Source organism: Dipodomys ordii, unplaced genomic scaffold (assembly GCF_000151885.1).
Source record: "Dipodomys ordii isolate 6190 unplaced genomic scaffold, Dord_2.0 Scaffold124, whole genome shotgun sequence".
NCBI classification, from domain to species: Eukaryota; Metazoa; Chordata; class Mammalia; order Rodentia; family Heteromyidae; genus Dipodomys; species Dipodomys ordii.
The window spans coordinates 1071671-1093840 of NW_012267340.1; the positions used below are offsets into that span (position 1 = coordinate 1071671).

At 44.6% G+C, this 22170-nt stretch overlaps 1 protein-coding gene across 1 annotated transcript in view; it reads right to left on the reverse strand.

Moving 5' to 3' along the window:
• The window catches only part of Agtr1 (angiotensin II receptor, type 1), a 30373-nt gene extending 9328 nt beyond the window's left edge, over positions 1 to 21045 (reverse strand). Inside the window, exons 1-2 of the mRNA XM_013029937.1 lie at positions 21002 to 21045; positions 17428 to 17510 (exon numbers count right to left, since the gene is read on the reverse strand). The gene's annotated coding sequence lies outside the window, so the exon portion shown is untranslated. The remainder of the gene's footprint in view (positions 1 to 17427; positions 17511 to 21001) is intronic.
• Between the last annotated feature and the right edge of the window lie 1125 nt (positions 21046 to 22170).

Sequence of the window (22170 nt, forward strand, 5' to 3'; positions counted from 1 at the left end):
GCAATGTTGAAGAGTTGAGGGACTGGTGTCCAAGGAAGGAAATGTGGTGAGAATTACGTTGATTTGACATGGCCTTAGACCTGCTTTTTGTGAAACGATAGTCTTGCATGCCTCGAAAATCTGAGAGACTGCAGAACCATCTGGCAGAGACAGAGAGGGGGCCTGGCTAGCCCACCACACACGTAGCGCCGGTAGAAGCCATCTCTTACTTTGTTATTCCTTACATATTACCAGGTTTTTAGCATGAGAACACTAGCACCTGTTCTCACCTCTGTTTCACAGTTTGACACAGGTAAACTCAGGACTCTGGAAGACATAAAAACGCAAGCTTTTTCTGACATGAGGGTAAGCGACAGGCATTTAGTGAGAGAGAGCTCCCGTCTTGAAAAGATGAAGGAAAAAATTTAATTCCAGACTCCGGCAGAAATACTTTTCACGATTGTAATGTGATGCTTCTATCTTAAAAAGTTATCCCAGGGTACTTGATTAGTGCTGAAAGGAAAAGTAAAACGGTAGACACTGAACAACTTCTCCACTCGAGACCGGGACCAGGGGTGTTTGGCCCCAGACCAGGGCGCTGGTCCAAATCCAATCACAGACACCTTGTCTGGCTTGCAGAGTGCTTGAAGCCTTTAGGGTTTGGTGCCCCACTGTTTGCGGTTCTCCGCCATTCCCTGTGTCCTGACTCCTTAGTCAGTGCTGTCCAGAGGAGTGTCATGTGAGCCACACCGGTGACTTGTGATTTGGGCCTGGGCTGGGCTTGCAGGGGAAGCACACTGTCCGGGCCTGGCCAGGGCTGCGCTGTAGCAGTGTCAGCCATCAGCGCTCAGGAGCCCCAGACCTGAGGGTAGATTCAGCAGCCTGTTTTTAAGGACCTCTCCAGGTACTGCTTGAAAAACATGGCACTACAGGCAGCGAAAGTTTTAAGACTCTGGCTTATAATTATTATCCACAGAAATAAATTTAAGGGAACAACCAGAGTACCCTCAATTACAGTATTTTGGTATGGTCTCACTGAGGCACTAAACACCGTGGGCTGGCTGTAAACGTAACTAGAGTAGAAAGGCTGCAGGTGTGGCAGAAGCATTAGAGTACCTGTTCAGCAAGTGCAGACCTCAGTTCGAAACTCAGCACCACAGATCAAACCAAACGAAGCCAACACAAGAGACAACATCGAAGCATGGAGAAACTCCCAAGGACCGCTTAAGAATGAGGCCTCAAACGGTGCGTCTCTTTACCATTCAGGGCTGCCTAGCAGGATGCTAGCTAATAAAAGTTTCCTTTCACCTCTTACAAGAGGTGGAGAGAGGTTCAGTCTCCACACTGCCATGGAAAGGAAGATCTGCACCTGGGAGGGAGGGAAGGAGGATGCATAATGCCACCATCTTAAGAGTCAGACTATGGCAGTAGGAAGAGCTCAGGGGTGAAAATGGACCGCTCTGAGCCGGCACATGCCCTCAGCCCCTGGCTGTGGAGCCTGGCTGGCCGTCCAGAAGGTGGTGAGGTGAAGCCATGATGGATGATGAGGGGGTCGTAAACGCCTCCGCACCCCGCCCGTAGCGCTCCTGGTAGGGCCGCGCGCGATCACCATGAAGAGATGCTGGAACCTGGGGACTCCCTGACCGCACGCTCGCTCTCACGGCAAGCACAGTTAGTGAGAGAAGTTGGAGTACAATCCAGGGGGACACTGCTGCCACTTCTCACCAGTCCTCCTGAATTTCCACCTGACCTGAGGATGTAAACATTAAAATGACACCATTCCACTGACTGCAATACAAAATTCAGACCATACTTAGCAGCAGCTCCTCATTCGCTCTAATTAAAGAGCTTGTGATAAGAGGCTTGGATGCTGGGCCAGTTAAAAGTAAGCAACACTTTAGCAACTAAAACCTAAGGTGAGATGCTGGTGAGTCTCAATATCAGGTTACAGATGTCACCCATCAGATTTGAAATGGAAATGTATCCCTGGTATTTTTATGCAATCTGAGCAGGATTTAAAGAAAAAAGAGCTCTTTCCAGCAGAGTTGAATAAGAGAATGCGCAATGCTTGCACTTGGCCGGCTCATTTCTACGCGAAATGTAAGGCAGACCTCATCCCTGGGCTTGTGGAGTGGGTGGAAGGTGCCTCTGTGTCCCGGGGGGGGGGGGGGGAACCTGTCGGAGTCCTCACGGCCACCAAGCCCACCTCTGGTGCTCAGCTTTGCCCCTGCAGCTTTCCTCACCTGTGGCATTTCCACTTTTATCACAAGTAGCAAAACTGTTCAAGGGAGCAACTGTGAGTATCAAGTCCACTCTTCCCAAGCTCCACCATAGCAGCAACCCTTTTGCTGCTTTGCAGTGAGCTGTTCACACTGTCCTCCTGAACTTCCACCTGCTCTCAGTTATAGCTCACAGCCCCAGAGCAATTGGGGTCAGGGAGCAGGCCTAGGAGGGAAAAGACAACACAATCCACTCGAGCCCGCAGAAATCTCCAATGATAAACAGGTACAATGGAAATACCTACATTCTAGTTTTTTATAAAACAGCGCAGCTGAACTTCAGCTCCTTTGTGATTTCAAAATTGTAACAGTTACTTAGTTCCAGCCAAAAATTGTGGCTGTTTGAAATCTTTGGTTTATTTTTTCCTCTCCTCAATAATTTTTGATCCTTATGTCTTGTAAGAAGAGTACAGCTTATGAATCAAACTAAGAGGGAGAAAATGAATTCTCATCCTCAAGCCTACAGAAATGTTTACATCAGACAACATGTAGACATCCCAGGAGCATGTAAACGTTTATTTCTGGGTCATTAGCTATGCATCAGGGGACAGGGACGCCCTCTGGCCCTTCACAGAGGAAGGAAAGTGGTGCGCTGATGAAGATGTCCCTGGGAAAATGTCCATTTCATCCAGGATGACACTTGGACACAGAGCGGTAGATAAGGGCCTAATTAAGCCCATTGAATATAGAATTACTTTATTCTCCTCTTTATATCTAACTCACAATAGTGGCTGATCATTAAGTGTATTACATGACTGATATTTAAATGAGAATTTATTATAGGCTGAATGTCATGCTGAATGTTTTAATCTCTATGAGAGCCATTTCTTTTTTCCAGACAAGGAAGCATGATGAGAGAATGGGTCCTTAGATTTTCTGACCTTGTATATGTAGTGCTTCAGCCTGTTATATATATATATATACACATATATATATTTACATATATATTTGTATCTACATGCGTGCATGCTTGCATACATATGTACAAGCAGGAGTGACTTTGCCTTCTGGAGCTCTTGTCAGCGTCGGTACACCTGCTTCCTTTCATTTTCAGCAGTGGGAGGGGAATCTAGTCGGTGGATACCGGTGGTGGTGGTACTTATTTGACTGGTCCCCAGTCCCCTCTCTGATGGCTGGTGACTCTCCGATCTGTAGGGAGGGAGGCAGCCGTCTAGTCCGGAAGTCAAGCTCTGCCCTCTGGTGGCGCAGCAGTGTTCTCGGTTAGGCCCAGAGAGCGCCCCCTCTGCGAGCATGGGGTTGGAAAGGCATTTACAGAACCTGAATGCAAATCCAGTCCTGCGTTCATGTGTAGGTTCTTCTTCTCTGGGGAACCCCGCGCAGCACACAACATGTCATCAGCTCTCCACTTGAACTAAACCAAGCAGAGTGAGGAAGAGGGCGGGAACATGTACCCAGGGACAAAACTGATGCTCTGCGTAGCTTTGCAAACCAGAGTTCTGTCACAGCTTGATTTCCTGCCACTAAAAAATTGCTCTTCTCACCCACAGGGGTGGATGCTATTCATTGTTGTAGCCCAGAAAGAGCATTCCTGTGCAGAGGGGGGGGGCTTTCTACATAGCAATGCCAATAGATTTCTATGACCCAAATTCCATGTCCACAGTTTTAATAGCTTGTTGGTTCCCTTCAAATTTCTTATATTCTGGTTCAGGAAGAAAAGCACCAGGACATTTGAAAGAGTGGCTCTGCTGGGGGACATCACGGCCCTCTTTCCCCTTAAGAATGCGATTCTCTTACTATGGAAACTCCATGGACCTCTCTTATCTCTGAGTGCAGACTTTTCTGTATACCCGTGCCAAATGGCTAACGTTTGAGTGAGACATTTGAAGTCGTGCTATGCAACTCAGTGGGAGACAAACAAGGTCACTCACAAGGCCTTTTCATGGAGAACATCAGAGCTTTCAAACGATGCACACAGCCTGTCCTGGATAATCAGGGTAAAACAGAAATGAAGAAAAAGCCAGGAAGTAACAACAACAACAACAACAAAGATGTCATTGAATGGAAGCAATCAGAGTTAGGAGTGAAGAGACATGGCAGGTGCTGAGGTGGGATCTTAATATGTGAGTCCAGAGTTCTGAACGAACGAGCAACAGAACTTAAGAAGTTGAAGCATGAGAATCAGTCAATTGCAATATTAACAGGGATTAAAAAGAAGAAGAAGAAGAAGAAGAAGGCTTATTACAAACATTAGCCTAGCATTAGGGCCAGGGTCTCAGGGTCTTTTTCTTTGCCTGTCTAGAAATTGGGACCTTAAGCAAGTCATTAAATCTTCATTCCCTGCAGGCAGGTATCGGCTATTGATTAAGAAAATACTTTGACTAAAGGAGTAGCAGATTAATCTTGGATGAGGGTAGAATGTAGTAACACATGGTTTGGGGCTCTAGCCCTCAAAACTTCCTGAAAAAGCAAGCTGATTCTTCAGCTTTATTGGAAAAAAATAGGTTAACACTTGTGAAACTATTTCAAATTCCGCAAGAGGACAATATGCATATTTTGATTAATTGCTTATTTGAGTAGAAGGATGTGTACCTTGCGCCTTGGTTAGAAGTAGAAACCCAGAGGGAACGTGGTGGTCTGATGATGCGAATGTTCTCTGACTGATAGAGGCACCACGCGGTGGGCAGCTTTCCGAGCGATGGCAGTCTGGGCTGAAGGATGCTTGTTCATGGTAGGCAGTGGAATTTGCTCTGTGAGCCAGAGACAGGCTGGAAGGTCCAAGAGGTAGGGGCGTGGGGCTACACAATAGCTGGCGCCCACCTCTGGAAAGAATGCTTGCATCTGAGAGCTAGTATGAAGCAAACATCTATGCAATAGGCTGCCAAGATTGAACTCAGCACGAGGGGAAGAGATTTGTGGGTACTGTCGGACCGCTGTGACGAGAGAGCCTCAGGTCTCCCTCAGGGTGGCTTCCTTCTAGAGAAGCTTGGCTCTGGTCCTGAGTGCCTTCGGTGTCTCTACTGTGTTCAGCTCTCAGCCGGCCCCTTGAACGTGCCCACAGTCAGGACAACCCCTTCATATCCTTGTGCAATAATTCCTGTTGTTTGCCTCCTTACTGGGTCTGTTTCTATTGATTGTTTTTCTTGTTCTGGATTACTGGGGTATGGCTTCTTGTCTGCAGTTTCACAGTGAATGCTAAACTTGGTGGATTTTACTTAGTTGGGTAGTGGGGATTTGTCTGTATCAAGTCTTCTGTCCTGCTCTGGTAAGTGGTTTTGTTTGATTCTTTTGGCTCTAGTTTTGAAATTGTGTTAAGTCAGTCCAGAGCAGCATTTCGTCTGGGAATGATTTTTAGTTTTATTTTTCCCTGAAGCAAAACCTTTCTGAAGATGCTGCCTGAGGCCCAGGAGTTGTGAGGTTTTCCATGCTGGCTGGCTGGCTGGCGTGAACAGGAGCCATTTCTGGTTACCAGGGATCTCTGGGTCTCATTTCCTGTATGCTCTTCAGTCACCCACAAGCACTGAAACACAGGGGGGAGGGTCTTTGTAACTCTCCAGTGCCTTTTCCTTGTGTATCTCCCTCCCTCTGGCTCTGCCTTGTGCATTCTCACCTCTGGCCTCTCAGGCCTCCCAGCTCTATTCCCTCACCTTGGGGGGGGGCTGGGAGCCCCACCTACATTTGTGTTTCTCCCATCACGGCTGGAAGCTCACTCTAGAAGGGAATCGTTGGATCCTGCCTTGGGGACCACTGCCCTCGATTATCTGATGGTGATGGTCCTGAAAACCATTGTTTCACACGTATGTTCAGTTTCTTAGTTGTTCTTGGTGGGCCCAGAGCTTGGGTCCTTGTTACTGTTTCTTGGCCTGAAGGAGAAGTCTTTGGGTATGAGTTCTGACCTATATTTTAACCTGTTATTTGATGCTGGGTGAATTACTAAGCCCCATCTCTTTCTTTGTTGATTATGGGTTAGTGATAATGCTCTAGAGATTGATCAATGACCTATTATTTGGGAGACACATAACTATGCCTATACCCCATCTACTATCCTTTTGTCAATTTGTGAGGTAGGGATAATGCTACAGTGATTAGCAGATGAACATTATATGGGAGAGGTGTTACAATGTATAACATCAGGTGCAGAAACACACCTACAGAATCGCTGGCTTTTGTGAAAGAGGACTGAGCTCAGAGGACCTCTCTTGCCCTGGCAAGAAACACCCAAGCCCCTTTCTCTTGTCCAAACAGAGAGGCTTGCTTTGTTTACTGCACTCTTGCCAACTGATGGCCTGGTTCTTCACCTTTGGACCTGCTGGCAAAAGGCCTACGGGCCATGCAAAAGTGCTTAGCTTGCTTCCAGCTCGAGCCCGTGGGGTACTGGGTTTGCCAAAGATACCACCACAGGACTGTAGCACCATCAGCGGAATGCCGGCCTCAATAGACATCTTGCATTTGATTATTTACACCTTAATTCAAAGTCATTGTCAGTAAACTGTGAAGTAAAAAGGAGGCATAAAACTATTAATTGAGAGCATCTGCCCATAATTACCAAAATATGGTACTCACTCAGTATAAAAGCACTATATTAACATTTGAAAAGAGTATGATTTTTGTGTGTGTGTTAAGGAAAGATGTCTTTCTTCTGACATTAAAATTCCAGCCTACTAATATAGTAATGTGACTGAAAAAAAGAATCCTATGGCTTTTTTATGGCGTGTTTATTTAGGCCAAACCACGGCAAGGCAGCTAGATTAATTACTTTTATACTGTTAAGTTCTGTACATAGTTAATTATTTCATCTAAGTCATGTCTGAGCCAAACCTGTGAATTACGATTCACGCTGGGCACCCATGATAATTCATGGCCCCCTCCATGCTACCGCTTGTTAGTATATTATGTTTTATTTGAAACTAGATGCTAAAAGTTTGCAAGAGGCTTTTAAGGACTGCCCCATGACATAAATTCTTAGATTATGGATTTCAAAAGTAAGGTTGACAGCATGCTATGGCGGGGAGTTATTTAGAGGCAGACTTGGAGTAGCTTTGTCCCCTACCCCACCCTCTCGCAAATCCATTTTCTTCTGTCTTAACTCTTGTCTGTTGACTCTTAAGGATTCAGCTCTGCTTTTAAAAAATTCTGATTGGTTTTTATGATGTAATATTCTTTGGGCCTTCCTCTGCCCATCTATGGCTGTGCAAAACTTGATCACAGCTGCTCTCCCAGCTCATGATCATCTTAATCAGATAGGCAGTGACGGCTACCAGTGCTCTGTCACGTCGGGTGCTTAAGTGGCCGGGAACTCACCCTGCTACACAGACCACCGTGGGTCCAATCTTCAAGCTCAATGTCTGGTTCCCAGAACTTCCCTAACCGAGTCTCAGAGGTATTTGTACAGAGTGAAGTGAAAGGGAGTCTGAAATGTTTCATACGTTCAAAAACTTAAATCTAAAATATGCCATGGGCATCCAAAAGAGGAGAGGGAAGACATTAGTAGAAAGAAAGAAAATAAGGGCCGGCCAGTTGCTCCCTGGGACCCGCCTTGGCTCCTGGGGGTGGGGTGGGGGATAGTTCCCAGCAGAGCTACTGTACCCCTCACCCACAAGTAGCACATGCAGACTACCCTGGTAGCCACTAAAGTCTGAGCAGCTCTAGAATAGAGGCTCAGATAGGAATCACTCAAGCTGGTGCCTGGGGCTCACCATTTCCCCTTCCTGTAAGCCAGCACAGTTGTACCCCTCACCCAGAGCCCAAGGCCAGGACCCTGGGGTCGGCTTCCGTTGGTGATAATGTTCCCAGGGTGAGATTTTGGGGTCTAGAGGAAGAAAAGTCCCAGGTAATGCAAAGAAAACTTAAAACGTAAACTAAAACGTAAATTTCACATAACACAAATCTTTCTCAGTTCCATTTAGATCATCTTTTGTTACTATGATTATGTGTGTGTGTGCATGTGGCAGTACCGTGGCTTAAATTCAGGGCCTGGGCACTGTTTCTTAGTCTTTTCACTCAAGGCTGGCACACTGCCACAACTCCACTTTTGGGCTTTTATGCTGGTTAGTTGGAGATAAGAATCTCACAGCTGTTCCTGCATGGGCTGGCCTTGAACCAGGATCCTCAGACCTCAGCTCCAGAGTTGAGCCACTGGTGCCTGGCTCATGTACATAATTTTTAATAAGAAAAAATACCGATTTAGGCTTCTTTGCTGGGCCTTTCTTTGCTCTTTGGGAGGAATTGGCATTTGGAAGGTAGGCTACTCCACCTATCTTCTAGCACAGTTTCAGATTTTGTTTGTTCCTTTGAAATGCACAAATATTGCCAGGGCCCCATGTCCTGCTTGAAGCACAATTTCCTTTTCTTGAGGAGGCTTTCAAATTGTTCAACCACTAGAGGTCTGTATTACCTATTAAAAAAAAATAATAACCAGCTAAGACTTTAGAATTTCAGTGCGTAGTTCGAAGATTTAGAATCTGTTTAAAACATAACACCAGGAAATTAAAAACAAAACAAAACAAAAACCCACAGCACTTTAAGAGACAAAGGACATTTGGTAGGAGCCCTTCCATTTGGGAAGAGAGCAGGTTGCCCTGCTATTTGTGTAGGCTTTGAGTACTTCCTCCCTCGGCCAGGCAACAAATCAGAGGAACAAAATTTATCTTCTGCAAGATGCCTGTGAAAAGAGACACCTCCCCTCTGCATTTAGAACTGTGCTTTATCATTAAATTTTCATCCATTTTGTTCTACTGCAGCAAGACAAAAAGTGATTGAATTAATTCTCATCGAGTTCATTTATAATACCACTTTTTTTTTTTTACCACTTTTATGAGGGATTTTAAATAAAACTCCCCTGATGGATCACACCGTACTAGCGTAAAAAAATTAGTGTCCTTGGAGGCTCACTTTATAATCTCCAGTGTGATTCCACACATGAATGCATGAGGCCAGCCACCGTGGGGCAGGGCCAGGGCCCTCTGGGGGTCCCCACAGCAGATTAAACCCCCAAAGCCTTCTCTGTGCTTCATTCTTACTTGCAGGCCCATTTGAGTCTGCCCTCGTAGCCCAGGTTTGGAACTTCCTAGAAAACTGGAAATGAGAGTTCCCTGTCGTGGGATCATCCTGATTAGAAAAGGTGAAAAGGGACTCTTTGCATACACACGTCTGTATGCACATATTTAAATGAAGTGGCTGCAAATATCCCAGACATAAAAGCTGTAATTTACTGGGGATGGTACTGGGGTTTGTACGCCACAGATTCTCATTGCGCCTGGAGCATGTGGAGGAAGTGGGCCATGGGTCGCCAGGCGAAAGGGGTGCTACGAGGCTCCTTCCACTTAAAAGGCATCATTGCATAATGTTTTTGCCACTGGACGGAAGCTCGAGCTGGTCCAGCGCGGCTTCCCGCTCAGCCCCACTCCTCCTTACTAAAACACAACCATTTGCAAGGGGAATCTGGCTCATCAGCCGGGCCCATGACATAGGCTAATGTTTAACAGAAAGGAAAATAACCCATCCCAGCCATATATACATACATATATTCTTTTCTTTTAACTGTGTTTTCTATGTATTTGCAGGCAAAAAAAGTTGAGTATTTTATATAGATCTTGAAATTAAGATTTCAGAATACTAATAAATGTCTTTCACTGTTGGTATACAGAATCACAATGATTAATTCTGCAGTGGAATGAAATTTAATTCACACCACAGGCCACATTATTGGAAGTAGCTAAGTTTTCTCTGTTTCCTGTTGCTGTTTCTGTCTGTGGCTGCTGGCATATGAATTAGCAACGTTTCTCACTGAAATGAGACAGAAAAATAATCTTTTCTCTGTCCTGCACATCCCTTTCCTAGCCCCTCGACTCTTCTTCTATTATTCAAATGATGTTAGCTTATAATTCTGCCCAGTATGTGTATAACCTGTAATTAAATCCTAGCACAGTTTTCACTTACATGGAAAAAAAAGTGCTTCGATTGTAGCAGTTAAACAGCAACAGTAAGATTTTAGGCACTGGATACTTGGGGAGAAATGGATGGAAGAAAGACAGTAGCTTGAACTCCACATTTGGGTTCGGTCTGTGCTTGACAAAGGGTGGAGACCAAATTGGCTGTGGGTTGGTGTATTGTTGATTAGGAAGGGAAGCACCGTGAGTGGACAGACGGTGGTCTGCTCCGGTGCTCTCCACCCATAAGGTGTGCACAGAGCACAGCTGGGTGCTAGGGGCCTCCCGGGGCAGCTGTTAGCAGCAGGGCCGCCCAACACCAGGGTCGCCCAAAGTTTTCAGGCTCAGAACTAGATCACAGCCTGGGAGGGCTCAAAGATGAGTCATTCTTGGAGCAGAGATTACTTTCCCCTCCTTATTTATTTAATTTTTTTTTTGAGTGAGAAGCATGTACCATTTAGGTATTTTGAAATCGCTCTCTCTTTTTAATCTGGTCGATGACCTACATGTGAGATGCCAGAGACAAAACATTGGACTCAAGGAAGAGTCAACTTGAGAGGAGACATTTTTTAGAGCAGTTAAAAACTTGGAGGGCAAGAAGCTGCTCAAATTCAGGGAATCAAAAAGAAAAAAAAAAGCTCCATGAACTCGCCTAAGCAAGTTCGCTTGCGTGCTCTCTCTCTCTCTCTCTGTTTTCCTGGAGAGAAATCTGTGTGAAGGAGATTTGAAGGGAGTTGTGACTGGCTTGCTTTTTTTTTTTAAACTTTTAATTTTTTTTATTGTGAAAATACTGTACAGAGGGGTTACAATTACATGGGCAAGATAATGAGTACATTTCTTATCAAGCATTCTAGCCTATTTAGAGGTAGAATCCTGGTAAAATTTCACTCACCTCACCTCAGTACCATTTGGATCTAGGACTAGAATTGCCTTATTTTACCTTGAAAGAAAGGAAATAAGGAAATTGAAACAGTGGCCAGATGCTGACGTAGAGGTAGAAAGGGTTTGTGAGACGGGCTAGACTTTGGCAATCCAGTCTGCATACAGCAATTTCCGAGGACACCCTGCAGTTACAATAGCGGACCGTACCTGGGAGATCTGCCTGCACTCAAGATCAGGTCAACGCAATCTAGCTTGCTAGTGTTTGCATAGGGAGGGAGCATACTCTTTGCTGGGTTCTGTATGGTGTATTCTCAACATCCTTACAGACATGATGCCAGAAACAGGCACACCGGAAGTCTACTCCTGCCTAGTTAAAAATAAATGACTGCCTTTGTACTGTGAACTCTCCCTGGGACCTAGAATTCCACTCATACTGTTCATTTGGGTTATGTTGCAGTTTCGCAAACCACTGGTAATTCAGAGCAAACCTCCACATGTTTGTTAAGTCAGCACAGCCCCCTCTCCATAGCCCCCATTCTCGATTGGTGGGAGCAGGGAAGGATCATTCCACTATGAGATGGGGCAGATGAGGGAGGTCCCACCGAGTAGTTCTGTGGTGGGGCTGGGCTGGGGTCCTGGGGCCTGCAGGCCTGCTCCTCCCTCCCCTCCCTCTGTCTCTCTGCAGAGGTTAGTGGGTTCTCCGAGCACGAGCCAGTTCAATTTGCTGAAACAAAAACCACCTTGATACAGTGTGCTGCACAGGACAGCGGTGACCTGTGTTCAGAAAGTTCTATATTGATTGAAAGTTGTCCAAGTCTTTAAGGCTCAGAGATGAGTGAACACGACATTAAGTAAGTTTGCATCAACATATAGAATCCACACAAGTCACAGCTTCTCTTAAATTGCTAGTTTTGGTGGGGAGGAATTCTTTTCTTTTTTTTTTTCATGGAAGAAGCAAGGATAAACTAGGTTTTGTGTGGCCTGATATTTCTAATATTAAAAATGTTTCCTAGTAAAGAGTATTTAATTACTGATTTGCTCAAGTTTAGAGCAATTTGAAATATACTTGTTTAAGACCAAAACAGTAAGTTAGATTTTCTTATAATAAATAAGAATGAGGGTACTTGGTGCTGGTACCTGACATCTTGTCAACTCAGCTACTTGGGCGGCTGAGATCTGAGGATCAAAGTTCAAAACCAGCCCAGGCAGGAAAGTCTGTGACTTACTTCCAGTTACCCACCAAAAAGCCAGAAGTAGAGCTGTGGCCAAGTGGTGAGCAAAAAAGCTGAGGGAAAGTGCCCAAACCGAGTTCAAGCCATGCCCCCACCACACACACAGAAATCACACTCTTTTCAACATCTTTCAGGCAACAGCACTTCCTAGCAATTACTAGAAACTGTGCCCTCCCTGCTCCTGCTCAGAGCACGGCACCTTTCCTGCTCTCAAATATCCCTGGTGGATGCTGTGAGTTGGAGGCTCACTGGAGACCGTGACATCACAGCCCATGGGGCCGCACGACACCACAGACCCATATTTCTCCCTGCCCCCATCTGCCGGAAATAGCAGCAAACTCTTTTGCCCAAGCTGGGAGGAGAGGAGCTGTAGAGAATCAAATTAGCAGGAGAGAAACTATTAGTCTTCATTTTCTTGTTTCCAACCTGCAAACACAGATTGTTAAATATGCCTGTTCCCTAATCCTCATTAGGGAATCTCAAAGAATTGCAGGGCACATAAAAAGCATTGGGACAATGAAAAACATAATATCGGTAAAAAATGGCCCAAAGTCAGAATAGTTTGCTCTCATTCGGACTAGCCACAGTTTTTGTGTCTGTGAAATATTTCATTAAATGATTTTAATCTTGCATGTGGATGAACGGCACACATGGGATCCTAGATGGGTCTTTTTATGTAAGGGGGAGAAATTCTAGATGACATGATTGTGCAATCAGTCCTACGACTTATTAAGTACATTGGTGTATTGTATGCATCTAAGGAGGCAGAGGTTTTACTAAAAACAGTCTGATGACAATGGTGTACAGCCTTGACTCTATTGCTTGAAGAGATTTTTTTGTCAGGACCAGAAATACAGAACTAACAGTCAAATTGTAGGCAATGCCAGGGTGCCCCTGCTCACACCTGTAATCCCAGCTAATCAGGGTGTTGAGATCTAAGGATCTCAGTTCAAAGCTAGCCTGAGCAAGGAAGTCTGTGAGACTCTTTTCTCCAGTTACCCACCAAAAAACATGGAAGTGGAGCTGTGACCCAAATGTCAGTACACTAGCCTTAAACAAAAAAGCTCAGCCCCAGGCCCCTGAGTGGTAGACCTGATTTCTTTTCAGAAAATTTCTTTTTAAAATCTGAAATTGGTAGAATATTTCACCCTATCTCAAGGCATTTTATTTATTTTTTTTCAAGGCATTTTAAACATTATGAGCACCCAGGTTTTAAGATTGCACCCCTTTCCTCTTCCACCTGCTGCATGAGATTGTAAATTGTGTTGAAACCAGAGACTTCTTTTTTTTTTTTTTTGCCGGTATTAGGACTTGAATTTAGGACCTCACACTTGGTAGGTAGGTGCTCTTTCTACTGAGCCATGCCTTCAGTCTTGTTTTGCTGCTTATTGTTGACATCAGTTCTTGTTTTTCCTGCCTGGAATGCTATCTGCCTGTATTAGGCTTCGTGTCATTGCTAGAATAACGTTCATCCTCCATCCTCAAGCCACAGAGCTCCCAATCTCAGCCTCCCAAGTAGTTAGGATTACAGGTGCTGGCCACTGGTACCCTGCCGGGCGAGACTCTTATCTGAGAATGGGTTGGTGGTGGGTGTCAGGAGACCCTCCCTGAATGAACGACGGGACAAGCCATGCCGAACGTCCCTTTTGCTCAGAAAGACGTGCTCTGGCTTGATGCCGCTTTGATATTCCTACTTCAGATGGAGAGGAGAGAAAAGTTAGAGTCACCCAGATCTGCTCCAGAGCTAATGTCTAGATCATAGTAGTTGAGTCTACCACTGGGCTCTGTGCAGCCTCCAATAGGAGGCCTCGGGGAGTGGTGGGTCTGTGGGAAGGAGGGCTCACCTCAGGCTGGCCCTCAGATACGACAAAGCCTTCTCTAAATAAACCCTGTAGTCAGGACAGAGACGGAATTCTGTAGGCCGGGCCTTTTCCCCTCCGTTCCCTTCTCCTACAACATACTCTGGCTTGGATGTGTGCCTGGCTCCACATTCAGGACTTATCAAATCTAATTACATTTCCTTCCCAACGAAATTGCCTGTCACCTTCCCCTCTTGGGAGAGGGATGGCCCCTCTCGAGCCTCCTGCATCTGATTATTGCAAACCTAATTGATTTGAGGCATTGCATTAATAAAGTTAACTAAAACTAATTATATATATTGAATAAAAGTTTCCTGTGAAATGAGTTTTTGTATTTAGCTTAAGGGTGCTTAATTGCTAGCATGAATTGCTGAGAAAGTTAGTAGAAGCACTTTCTCTTGGGGTATATTATATCTATACATATTTATTCCCAGCCAGTATGGAATGCTGGGTGGGGACACATGGAAGCCAGAAAAGAAAAAAAAGACTAAATATGGAAGATTTTGAAATATCTCCCTATGAGGGTAAAAAATAGGTTATGTAAATCTCTTCCTAGACCTTTATGTTAAAGTACTTGTCATATTATCTTAAGGGATATCTTATGGAATCTTTAAGTGAAATTACATTCTCACTCTTGAATTCAGGTATGTTTGTTCAAATTTCTCCATCTAATTATACTTAAATGCTGGGAGGAGTCCAGGGAGACATATTCTATGACTCAGTTTCCCCGGGCCTAGCTGATGTCAATAATTTCCACAGGACCATTTCCAGTGTTCTTTATTCATTCGGTTGTGTACAGATAAACACATTGTATGCAAAGCAGAGACAAGGATCCACAAACAGTTTAGGATTGGTCCATCAGCATTACACAATAATTTTATGGCGATGCTGTTGTCCTCTGTCATTAAGGACCAAAATTGACATTGTTGTGGGTCTGCTCAAGAAAATCTCCTGCTTCACACTGTTAAAGAGGACTCTCATTCTGTTTTTGTTTTTAAACACTGGTATTTGAACACTGAGCTTTACACTTGCTTGCTAGGCAGGCGCTCTACCCCTTGAACCACGCCTCCAGCTCTGACAGTTGTTCCATCCTGTGCCCTCCACCCCTTTCAGTCTCCCAATCTCACTGGAGAGACAAAGAGGCAACAAAGTGCTTGTTGCTGACCTGGGACTTTCCCTGAGTTCTCAAGGCCACATTCTGATCAAGAGACTACTCCTCTCCTCCCCTCCCCTCCCCTCCCCTCCCGTCCCCTCCCCTCCCCTCTCCTCTCCTCTTCTCTTCTCTGATTTTATCTGTCATGGCCTTACTCATTTCTCTTTTGTCTTTTCCCCTTTTGAAACAGTGTCTACTATGTAGTCCACGCCAGGCTTGAACTGAAAATCCTCATCCTCCCCAGTGCCTGGATTAGAGATGGGAACCACTATGCCAGGCCTGATCTTGTGTGCATAGTTATTCTGTGTTTTCCTGGAGCATTGCTCCTCGCTGGGTCTGGAGGATGCAGAATCACCATGCCCTGAGGTCAGGGCCGCTGGCTGAGGCTATTATGTTCAAAGTCTGGAAAGGTGGGGAAGGCCTTGTTCAGTAACTGGCTGTCCGTACCAGGTGGGCAGTGTGGCATTGCATTCTGGGAGATCTTAGACTTTCCTGGCATGTAATAAATGACTGCATCACCTAAGTCTTCTTAAAAGTCTTAGACAGTAAAATGTTGGGAGAAGGTCACCACGCTTTTGGTATAAGCTAAAAGTTCTTGCTGCCAGCAACACACAGCCTCTAAATTTAGAAAGCGAATTCTCTTGGCCCTTATAATCATAAAAATATTAATAGTCACTTAACCCCTATGTAGTACATGCGAAGCAGGTCCAGATGTACCATGTTCCGGTAAATATATTGTGGCTCTGTAGAGTAATTTTACTTGTACATTACACTTTTTAAGAAATCAAGAACCTAAAACATTAGAAGAATAGCAAAAATACCAAATCCCTTATATTTAAATAGGAAAAAAATATAGGAAAGGATGGATGAGAGCTCTAGCCCAGATAATTTAACACTAAGAAAATTAGAATTTCAAAAATACTTTAACCTTTTCTATTTGTGTATAAAGCACACAAATCTTCCCAGTGGCAATGAGAGTTCAATGTGTTACCAGCAACTTTGTTTCTAGAAGTCCTGTCCAACTGACCTTTCTGTGAGGAGGGACACGTTCTGTTTCTGTGTTGTCCACTGCCTACCCATGAGGACTCAGTGCTTGAATTATGGCTTGCCCAATGGAAGGACTGAACATTAAGTTTAACTTCATCATCGTTCACATTTGAATTTAAATGGCCATCTGGAGGCTGCCACATTGTATGGTTCAGACCTACAGATTTTTAAGCCATGAAATAAGGCTTTTCTTTTCAAATGTACTCTCTCCTCATTTGTCCTGACATTTCAACACCAACTCTTTGGCTCTATACAAGCCTTGCAATGCTGTTTGCCCAGTGCTGGGTGAAATCGATGAGATCAGAGTTCTGTAGTCATAGATTGTAATATTTGAAAGGGGTACTATGGAATTCAGAAGGTCTTTCTGCATTTTAGTAGTGTTCCTGGCCTGAAATGGGGCCTTGATTCTTTTACAAGAACAAGGACAATGTTGCTAGTTTGTGGCAGAATTGGTAAAACACCTGTTCTTTAACAAACAAAAGTGAAACACACTGTGTGTGTCCATCTGAAACTAGAAGGTGTGAAAAAGTTAAACATTTTAAAGTATATCTTCTTCAAAGTTTGGCTAAGTTATTTTGGAAGTTTTGTTGTGAATATGTGAATGTTAGAAGACTTTGGAGAGACAGGACAGGGAAGCTGGGCCCAGCCATGCATCTGGCAGGAAATAGGATGGGGAAGGTTCTGGGTTCACTGGTTCTCCAGTGTGGACCTCTGGGCATCATGCCCTTCCTCTCAGTTCTCGTCTTGACATCTTCCTAACTGGGATGCACATTTTATGGTACCATTGACTAAAACCATACCCACTTCACACTTCACAGCCTAACCCCATCTCCACAAAGCAGAACAACACATGCACACACAAAAAAACCCCGAAGACAACCCTAAAGACACCCAGGGAAAGCACTCTGTAGCGGATGACTATGTAGATTTCCAGGACTGAAGCAGTCCTGAAGAGTTTGTAACGCCAGTCTACAGAGTGTTTTCCAGGAAGTGTCTCCCAAGCATAGACTTCAGCCGAAGTGGGAGGGGAACAATGGTGTGGGGCATCTTTGCTGCCCTCCGTCCACCACTAGGCTCAGAGAGCATTCGTGACGCATAGGAGACACTCACCGGTGGCGACTTTCTGGACTGGCTTCAGGGACCTATTCTGATAAAGACCCAGCCATCTTAGGTCAGTCTGCCATACAGTAAATCTGCAAAAAAGAACAGATTGAAATGATTCGTGAATGTTAGTGGAGTTTTCGTTTGTTTGTTTTTAATTTACAGAGAAAGCATTAATACATTAAGAGTCTATTAGAAGAGAATAAAGTCATCTATTTCACATCAAGATCATATTTTTCTATACATAGACTTGGATTGTACTTAATGGTTTCCTGGGACATATATACATGTATATAAATGTATACCAACACACACATATATTTGTATATATGTATAATCTTCCCTTCTTCCCTCCCTGCCTCTCCCTTTTCTCTCTCTTTCCTTTGTCCTTCCCTCTTTCATTTTCTCTCCTTTTCTTTTCTTTTTTGGTACTGGAGTTTGAACTCAGGGTCTCAAGCTGGGTAGGATTTCCCTAGTTGTGAGTGAGGTCATGTTCTTTTTGTATTCTTGTTTTTGGAAGTTTGTTCTCTACTAATTTTATCAACCATCCCTTTGTTTCCTTTTCAATTGTGAGTCCCAGTTAAGTTACAAAAACTCACATTTGATGTGACACACAGAAAATAGCCGTCCCAGGTTTCTGGCTTATCTTGTTTATGGTTCTTTAAAGAAAACTATTGAACTATTCATTAATTAGTTATTTTTATTAGCATAAATTAATTGTAAAGTGGGGCTTTAGTGTGGTATTTACAGCCCATATATAAATGTGCTTTGATCCAATTCCTCTCATCTACAATGCTCCTTCTTAACCTTTTCCCTCCTCCTATGTCTTGAAATTTTTTGAAGGGTTTCCTTATGCAAGTTTCATATGTGTACTTCTGTAAATATCTATTCTACCACCTTTCCTCCTCCCTGCCCGTCCACTGGCTTCTTCCCAACAGTAGCCAAATTCGTGATTTTTTTTTTCTCAGTAAATTTGGAAGTTTTCTCAACTAAGGTGTTTTTCAGTTGAAGAGTTACACAAGAAGACTGTATATAGGTTCCTTAAAAATACAACTATAACAAAAGCCCAACTATATTTACCACCTATATTTACTAGGGTATGGTAATAAAGAGTTAACAGTGGTGTTCTAGGGCCTGAGGTCCAGAGCAAGTTATGGGGGAAGCAATAGAAAACCCAAGACAAATAGAAAGAAGTAGGAAAGCACAGATTCACAACAGGAAATTTGGAAAGCACATGTGAAAAATAGAACCTGAAAGGAAGAGCCCTCAAAACCTTGTTAAGATGGGTTGTGCGTTTTTTTCCTGACATTTCTTTTCTGCTCTACGAATGTGAAGGCATTTTAAAAATACATAAATGATTTTACTTACACATCTGTGCTAACCTAACAATTATTTTGGTTAGAACATGGAGAAACCAAGTCTGTCCTCCCGGGAGCCTGGGCAAGGTCTATGAAACCACACAGAATAAATAGCACTCAGGACTATGACTCAATGGGCTGCCTTATTCACTTACTCTTACCTTGACGTTAAATATTTATATCAGCATATGTTATGTTATGTGCAACATAGTTCCATAAAACCATGGCTGAAGTGACAGGACACTGGCTAGCAAGCAGGAGGTTCTATGTTCAAAGCCCCCATGTGGCCCCAAATAACAATTAACTGTGATGATGGCCCTGGGGCTGCTCAGTCCTGTTGGCCCTCCTCTTATCTTCCTAGATCAGAGGTCAGGACAGAGTCAAGAAATCATGACTATGATCACATCCCATCCTCCCCCATTCCTGATGAGGTGGCAGCCGTGGCCGAGGGAAGGCTGAGGGCTGGGAGAGGACATGGCGCAATGTGCTCTGTATAAAACAGCACAGGGCTGGAAAAGGCACCAGGTGGCCCTGTCTGGGTGAATGGGGCGCCCCTATGCTAAGTCAAACTGTCGAGGCTTAGAACAGGAAAAATATTTGAATTGGGTAACAAGAATGCAGGTCACAAAGGGAACTTTGTAAGCACGTGGCATTCACTAGAAGAAATTCCACAAGGGTTTTCTACCAGGATAGAATACCGATTCCAATTGTATTTACCAACGTTCATGTGTCCTTGTGCTCTGGAACACCAGTGGACCGCATGTGGCCCAAGGGAAGGGGAGGCCTGCTGACCCCCCATCCTGGTGAGCGCTGAGCACATCTATCTGCCTGGTAGGACGGAGTACAAGGCCTGCCGGTGCCTCTGGGCCCAGCCTCCCGGTGTGGAGGGGTGGGAGATCAGGGCTGACCCTGCCCTCCTCTCTCACTGCAAGGACTCACTCGCATTCCTGGTGTGTGGGGTTGGTGAAGTTCATCGGGGAGAAACACCCAGGCTGCCCAGTGCTGATGGCACACCTCTCTCCTACATGATCTCAGGGAGCCCCCGCTCAGCCTCCTGTCCCTTGCCCAGCGGCAGTGCGCTTGCTCTGTCAGCACAAGAACCTCCGGCAGATCACTCTGACCTGAGCACTGTCACAAAACCTCATGCCCCGGGAGAAATGTTTCTGGAACTGACTCACTGGGGGTTCACTGGTTTGAAAACAGATCACCAGTTCCTCGGGGACTGTTCAGGACAGACATTCAGCTGTGGCTTTGTGAACTGTGTTTGTGGTAGGTAGGCATTTACATTAGACGTGGAAAAACCAATACCCTGATTTGACTTGTGTTTAACTCTCTGTGACTAGAGAGACAACTGTATAACAGCAGAAGCACCCTTTGTTTACCTAAGAGGTAAATAGTAAATCTTAGATAAGTTATGTGAAAATAGAGCACAAATTAAGTTTTAGAAGTGTACTATTCTAGCCTAGCACGGTGGCTCATATCTGCAGTCTTGGCTGCTCAAGTGGCTGAGCCCTGGACACATGGCTGTTCTGGGCAGAAGAGTCTGTGAGATTCCATCTCTAAAATCACCAGCAAAAAGCAGGGCTGGAGGCAGAGTTATGTAGTAGAATGCCAGCTAAACAAACAAGTCTTCCTTCTAAACCCCAGCTCGACCGAGGAGAAGCTGAGATACAGCATCCTCACACATAGTGAGAGTATACTTCAGGAGTTTGGGTGCACTGCCATACGTTTAGTATTTCTTTTCCAACTGAAACAGAAATTTCTAGAACTCTGCAATATTGCACAAATGTTATAAACCAAATGTTTTATAACAAAATGGTTTTTTTAAATACAAGTTTTTTTTTTTTAATACAAGGGGGATAGGATTTGATTTCACATTATCAGTTTAAATAAATTCTCATATGATTCAGTTGCCTTACAAAGTAGGTGGCCGGTTGTGGAGCAGCTGCTGGGGGCAGCAGCTTGGAGCACACACTTTTCCTGTTCACACCACCACATTCGGGCAAGCCCCGTAATCCCGCAGTTTCTTCGTATCACAACGGATAGAGTAAGGGCAAAGCAGTGAATGTTTTGGAGGATTGTTGTGCAGATTAAATAAAGCCTGCATCTGGAGGACGGACACAGTGTTTGGCACATGACATGTTATCAATGAATAGTAACTTTGTTACTTTATTTAAAGGCCAAGAAACTGAGCTATAGGTTCTCTTTGCTGTCTGTTGAATTACCTGGGGCTTTTGTTAAGACATACTTTACTCAGTGCGCCTGGGTGAGGCACTGTCTGCTGACAGGGCCCCTGCTCCCGTGATGGGTGTGGATGGAGGGATAAAGCCGCACCAAGTTACTCTGCTCCCGAGGCAGTCCTAATATTCCCGCCTGACTTTCCCTTCAGCACTACTATAACCCAGTGTTTTGATATGTCCAAAGTTGATCCATCAATCGATTTTTTTTTCTTATTGCTCTTTACCTGTTCCATGTCATTATTGCTTCAGATTACAAGATAGGGTTGATGGCTAATTCAACAATTAGGAAGACTGAAGCATTAATGTCATGTCTCTTTATTGTGTTAATAGGATAAAAATACCTAGGTGAGCCGGGCACCAGTGTCTCACATCTGTAATCCTAGCTACTCAGGAAATTGAGGCCTCGGGATCATGGCTCCAAGCCAGCCCAGGCAGGAAAGTTTATGAGAGTCTTATCTCCAGTTAACCAGCAAAGAATCAAGTAGTAGAACACTAGCCTTGAACAAAAAAGAAACTGAGGGACAGCTCCCAGGCTGTGAATTCTGCCCCTAGACTAGCACCTGTGTGTGTGAACACACACACACACACACACACACACACACACACACACACACACTACCCAGCTGAGATTGGAAATATAGTCAACAGCATTTCTCCTCTAAAATGTCTGGATCTGAAAACATATTAAACATTTCTCATAGCTGTAACTGGAAATAACTAACCAGTGAATCAGCCAATCAACAAAGAAGAAAACCACTGTTGCGTTTGCTAATCAAATGCCCCGACGTGTAGGATGAGGCCTCACTGTGGAAGGAACTGCGGCTTGAGGGAGAGGAGCAGTGGTCATTATGGAAGGGGCTGGAAACAAACACATGCCTGTCAGGGTAGAAGTCCTGCCTGGCCCCGACGGCCCCTGGAAGTGTGCAAAGTCAGTCAGAAGCCACACGGAGCTGTCCTGTGTAAAGTGGGTGAGGAGCTGTGGAGCTGTCCTGTGTAAAGTGGGTGAGGAGCTCGTGGAGCTGACCGTGTAGTCAGTGAGGAGCTCGTGGAGCTGACCGTGTAGTCAGTGAGGAGCTTGTGGAGCTGACCCGTGTAGTCAGTGAGGAGCTCGTGGAGCTGACCCGTGTAGTCAGTGAGATCTCGTGGAGCTGACC